Source organism: Ailuropoda melanoleuca, chromosome 20, assembly GCF_002007445.2.
Source record: "Ailuropoda melanoleuca isolate Jingjing chromosome 20, ASM200744v2, whole genome shotgun sequence".
Classification (NCBI taxonomy): Eukaryota; Metazoa; Chordata; class Mammalia; order Carnivora; family Ursidae; genus Ailuropoda; species Ailuropoda melanoleuca.
In genome coordinates, this window is record NC_048237.1 from 21,850,575 (window position 1) to 21,857,164 (window position 6,590).

Consider the following 6,590-nt stretch of genomic DNA (forward strand, 5'->3'; position numbering starts at 1 on the left):
TGCATTTTGTTAAATCTGTAGATGTAAGTGGCAAATTGACCTAAGAGAGGATGATGATTCACGTCACCTTTCTCCACCTGGAAATGTGTGTTTAGTTTTCTTTGAAAAGAAGGCATTACTTAAGCTTAACTTACTATTTTCCCAGTTGGAGTGACAGAAAATGTTGGGTGACCTTTGTAGGGTCACTTATTGTCTCTGTGAAAATTTCCTCCATCTGAAGTAGAAAAAATACCTGCTGAGCTAAGGATTATGGTGAAGACAATGCTTGTCAGACAGTTTTGTGCTACTCCTCCGAAGGAAGTCAACCATGATAACTAGACTTTCAGGACAAGTCTTCTAAAATTCACCTTGTGCCAAACTTTTCCAAGTCCATCTACTCTTCATCAGGCTTTGGCACTCCCATTAACCCAGAGTTGATTCTAGGCAAAATATTGCAGTCAACAGTTTAAATTTTTGCCTTGTCTTTTTGTTCCTTTCTCTTCTATTTGTCTACAGTGTGTCTATGGATTTCATCTTTATTTAACATACATAGTACCAGATATAGTTTCACCTTCCTACATAAGGACTGTGTCTGCCAAAATCAGCCCCATTTAAAAAAAAAAAAATCTTGTTTGGACTCTACCCCAAACAAATTAAATCAGAAACTCTGAGGTTGTAGCTTGGAGACTCTTTCGGTTTAAAAGCTCCCAGGTGACTCTAATGTACTGACTTGGCTAAGTGTCACTGTCTTAAAGCCAAAAACATGGATTCTTAAGGGTCTAATTCTAAAGAGTTAGCAAGTGAGTAAAGAAGATATTTGTAGACCAGAAATCCTTGCAGGCTATTTATGAGCCCAGAACTAATGAGAGGACATTGCCTTATCAGCCTAAAGGATGACGGCAACTAAGCCAACAATTATTTTATCTGGCTATGGAATTCCTCAGTGGCCGTGACCTTTATTTTCTTTTGTCTCAGGCACTGGGGTTACCTGGAATAATCTGTCACACACTGACTGTATCATTATTCTCATTTTATCTGATAGTATAATGCCTACTAAGAAGTAATTAACTTCCTAATTTTGTGAGGGTGGGAAGAATTCCAAATTTATTTGACATTATGTCACAGTGAATCTCTGGCTCTGAGAAACATTCTATAATCACTACAATGACAGTAGTTATCTGTTCTCCTTGCATGCTTTAGTTAACTTAGTGAATCTGCTTGGAGTTGTCTCTCTGTTCAGAATGATTAGGAAGATGTCCTTGGAATTGTAAGAATACTGCAATGTTTATGGCCATGGTGACTTTGGGTTCAAAACCGTAGTTTTCTAAACTGCTTTTTGAATGTTGGACCAGGTGCTAGAAAATAATGAAAACTGAGACCTCCTTGTGTTCTTGAAATAAGAATTTACATATATGGTGAGGATAGAAGTCTTTGGTCCGAAGTCATGTGATAAGGATCAATATGCTCATTTTTAATTTCAGTTTTTGAGCTCTTTTGAACGTGTACTCTGAACCTGATTGTGGCAATACTGAATTAGTTGCTGTTTAATCAATATAGTAAAATGAAGAAAACTGTAACATCTGTTTTCATTCAAGCCCTTCTATCTTCCACTAAGCTATGGTTTAGAGGACATGTCTTTTAAATGCATTTTAGGGGCATTCATCCTGCCTCACTCTCACTGTAACCTTTGAGAAGAGTGCTAAAAGGTCAAAGTTAAGAATACTATTATTACTATTTTTTAAATATGGAATGCTTCACGAATTTGTGTGTCATCCTTGCTCAGGGGCCATGCTAATCTCTGTATCTTTCCAATTTTAGTATATGTGCTGCCGAAGTGAACACAAGGATACTATTGATTAACAGCGTTAGGAGTTAAGTTTTCTTGTATAATGCTGGGAGAGATTAAATCCATTTTAAGGCTTCCAGTCTCTGGTTAGCATATAAGGAGCTTGGAAGTTGCCACTCTACTTTAACAAGTGAAAAGCCGAACAGACTAAAAAATCGACAGTTCTTGGACCTGTAGGTAAGGGGAAACACAGGACAGACTGCTGTCCCCAAGATTGAAGAGTCAGGCAAATACAAGGCATAGAGTTCCAGAGAGTAGAAACTCAGGAGTAGAAACCAGGGAACCAGTGCCAGGGTAGGAAAACCTGAATATAATTGACAAATTGCTAGAGGTTCAAGGTGGACAATTCTGAGTGTTAAAAGCTCTGGGGGCCCCGTCATAGCCAGGGGGCCCACAATATGTGAGATTTATCTCCAGAAACGACCAGATTCCTACAGTAACTATGGGAGAATAATTCCCTCAGGCTTCCTGTAGGGGGAGGGGCAAAGGAAACATTTTGAAATACTCAGAGCATTCTGTTCTTAAGAAGGTGTGCCCTCAGGAGAAACTAGTTTAACGGGGGGAGTCAGACTTGCTGGGGTATCATCATGAGAGAAAGGAAATACCTAACTCCAGCATCCTCTAGCTATCTGCCACCACCTAAGTGGGCAGAAAAAAACCGAAGAAACATTTGTGAAGTTTACTGTGCAGAGGCATAGGCTCACTAGAAGCCTGAGACCTAATCGAAGGATTAAAAAAATACTTTCCCTCACCACCATATTACTAAAGGCCTTTTTACAGCAGTCCCTTTTACCCAGTACCTCATATCTGGCAATCAAGAAAAAATTGAAGGCCTATTAAAAGGCAAAACAAACAAACACAATTTAAAGAAAAGGAACAAGCATCAGACCCAGATATGGTAGGGATATTGGAATGAAAATATATTTTATCCATTTGGTGGTCCTTTGGTTGTTCTGTGATGTGTATTTTTGGAATATTATTTCCTAATTGTTTTGATAAGATCATCTTATGGATGTTTCATACTTGCTCTGGGCTGTAAAAGTTTTAGTCAAATGCTTTATGCTTTGAGGAGAAACTGGTTTTCTCCTTGATGTGTTACCACCATGAGCAAGATGAAATACTGATGACCAAAGAACAACTGTAGCCTTAGAGACTTGGCTTCTTTGGCTGGCCTGTTGTAAACAAGATGATCTGACTTGTAGGTGGCTTAGACCACTTGTCAGAGCTGGGGGCCCCCAAAGTCATTTGGGGACAAGTCCTTTTTAATCATAAATATCGGTTCGCTTGGATGTTTAGCATATGTAATTTATCTATAATCAAAGCACAGTTTATTTCTATGTTCTATGTCCATGAAAACTTACTCAGAGAGGTAGTGTTCTTACCTTACCCTTGATGCAATTTTGATGGGCCCAAGATGTTTCTTGTTCCTCTCTGATAACAACCTTATGGGTTTAGTCCTAAGTTACAAATACAGTGATAATTCATCATGTAAAAATATCACTATAAATAATTAATATTTTAACCTTCTTTGAAGATTTTTAACTCCTTTTCCCTCTGTAGGAAGGTCTCTCCCTTTCTTAGCTAAGATGCATAGCAGATGGAAATCTTTCATCTAATAAGGGGAAGATAGTATACTCAGCTTCTTTTCTTCCACCCTCCTTCTCACCTTACTTCCTCTTCCACTGTGTAGCTTCAACAAGTGGAAATAGGTGTAGAGAAGAGAAAATGGCACAGGACAGAGAAATATCTTACTTGGGAGATGTCTGGTGATGTCATAAACTGACTTCAAGCTTCTGGGGCCTGGTTGATGTCACAGGCTGATTTTTCTTTTTCTTAAAGGTGCTGTTATGTGTATGTGTTTCTTGAAGATTCCATCACTGAGGACTTGTTTAGCTCTATGTGACATGTGCAATGTAATCCTTTCCCCAGTCTACTGCTCTACCTCTAGCCCCTGTTCTCTGGTAGTTCACTGTACAAGGAAGCTATTGGTGTTATGTAAACTTTTCAGGACGAAAGGTAAGAACTTGGCCTTAAAATGGGTTCAACCTTGCTTTTTCTCTTTTTGGCATGGCTCACCATCTCAGACCTGGCAGTCCCAGCACAACTACGTTTATTCTGCTGCCTCAGCCACTTTAAAATTCTGAAGTACTCACTCTAACTTCCAACTTTAGGGATTGACAATATAGCATCTGGGAGTAGTGCAATGGATATGCCCATTCTAAGGTTTTAGATGGAAGATTTCACACCTTCCATACTTACCCCATTTCTCTTGGGGGAGGGTGAGGATTTCCATCAATGAGTCTCAAAAAAAATTCACTCTCTCTATGCCTTGACCAAATTTATTATCTCTGATTTGCTTGAGGAATCCAAGAATTGTTGGTATTAACATTTTCTTTGTAAATTTTGCATATGGTCATCTGTCTTGTACTCATTTTTATTGATGTGTATCATATTTTTTGTCTTAATTGAAACAGAACTGTGTTTTAACATCCTGTTACATGTGTATTTGCCTGGTGTGTCTCTCTCTTTTTTTTCTTTAGAGCAAGATAGAGCACTGGGGGGAAGGGGCAGAGGGAGAGGGAGAGAGAATCTTAAGCAAAGAATCAGCATGGAGCCTGATGCGGGGCTTGATCTCACAACCCTGAGATCATGACCTGAGCTGATATTAAATAACTGGATGCTTAACCTACTGAGCCACCCAGATAGGCCTGGAGTGTCTCCTTTTAATATCTTCTTCAAGAACCAGGGATACTAGTAGGCAGGTGAAACAGAGTTCAGATACTATTTGGAATCATCCCATTTCATTATGATCAATCCTCTTCTGACTAATTTGGCTTAACTTGCCAAATTCAGTTTCTCTTAAATTTCAGATTATTTACTAGAGTAAGAAAAAAGCTATTTGAAATAACTACTATAAAAAGACAAAAGTCTAGTGGGAAATCTTGAACTCTCATACAAGAGTAGTTTTCTATGAATTGAGTCACAAGAGCTGCATTTATTTTATAAGTTCTCCGGTAGGTCGAATAATTTAGATAAGCTTTAGGAACCAAATGGCAACGTGCACTGGGTCTGTCCTCATTCATGAGGCTGGAAAAATACTTCCCAACTTATCTTTAATTGACCTTTTGTACCCTAGCATCATAGTTCACATTAAATGGACACTGTGAGTTAAAGTACTGCTGTGCTATCTGGACATTCGCATTAGTGTATCAGACTTTATTAGCTTTATAGGATTTACCAAGATAGGACATGGACATTTGAGGTATTAATAATTGACAATTTATATGGTTAGTTATTTTTAGTGTCTATAATATGGTGAAATAAAGTTTTGTTCCTTTCCTGCAAGGTGTGCAAGTTTTTGAGCTATAGATTTTAGCTGCCTTTTATCCCTTAAAGGTGAATTACTATCAAAATTTAGACTATAGTTTTATACATTGATGCTTATGTTTACCATATTTGCATGCTGGAAAATTACAGTTATAAAAAGGTTTTTCTATTACAGATTTTCCAATTTATTTAGATTCAGTGATTTCTTTTTCAAGAAAACACAATCTTAATAGTTTGTATGCAGTGGAAGCAGATTCTGAGGCTTTTAGGGAATCATTTAAAGGAGTGTTGTGCATACACTACTTTTATAAAAAGAGACTCCTAGAAGATGGTTGAACCACTAGATGGAAAGCTCCTGGGTCCTGAAATGATGATGTGAAGTGGATCAGCATCCTACCACTTCCCCAACATGCTGTAAACGAACACGTGACATGTATATGTCTATTAACTATGATGCGAGAAGGAGAAATAGTCTATTAATATATTAAGCTACCAATATTTTGGGGTTGTTTATTTTAATTTTATTTAACTTAGTGAATCTCTGCTTGCTTAAAATTGGTTGCCTCTATGTTTAGAATTATTAGAAGGAATTTTCTTGGAATTGGGACCATTATAATCTAATTATAATATACCAATATCACTTATCAGATGTATTTTAGATTAAAAGGCCAGAGTTTTAAAATACATAGGAATATATGGACAGTATTGCATTATCCAGCGTAATGTAGCTCAACTAATTGAATGTATTTGGAGATAGTACAACTATGTGTTGCCAAAGCAATTCTATTCTAGTGAACTGAGGGGCCTGAAAATACTTGCTGATGACAGAGTACAGAATTTTCACAGTGGGGAGAGATTGAAGTTGTAAAGAAAAATAGAAATTGACATATTCAGAGAGAGAGAGATGAGTCATGAATTAACACAGTGATGCCAGCAATTAAAACTTAATGGCATATTAAAGAGATACTCTATAAAATAGTGAATCGAATGAACTAAATGCATCAAAAACATTTGAATATTTGTTCAAAATAGAGACTTCTGGGTCTCAAACCAGACTTAGTATATCAAAATTTTTATTTTAATATGATTACTTGAGAATGACTTTATCTTTGTGATGCTTAAATGAAATAATTGTGAGAAGATCTTATAATAGTGCCTAGCATATAGTAAACATCCAATAAATATTAGCCACTGGTATTATTGAAATTCCTGTGCACACTAAACCTTGCAAAACGTTCTTATAGAAAGGGATCACATGGTGGGATTACCATTTTTATAAAAATTGATACTATATTAAAGAACAGTTGATTAACCTATTAGAGGATTAAAATACATGGAAAATGGTCTTACTTATCCTTGGGAAGGTGGCAATGGACAAAAGAATAACAAAGTTCACCTCTGCTTTTTCATTTCTATGCATAGCTTAAGTTGACAGTGG

At 36.9% G+C, this 6,590-nt stretch overlaps 1 non-coding gene across 1 annotated transcript; it reads right to left on the minus strand.

The window, feature by feature from the left end:
• Nucleotides 1–1,717: 1,717 nt before the first annotated feature.
• Nucleotides 1,718–1,821, minus strand: LOC117797314. The gene has a single exon (XR_004622246.1). It is a non-coding gene; the product is annotated as a U6 spliceosomal RNA (small nuclear RNA).
• Nucleotides 1,822–6,590: the final 4,769 nt, after the last annotated feature.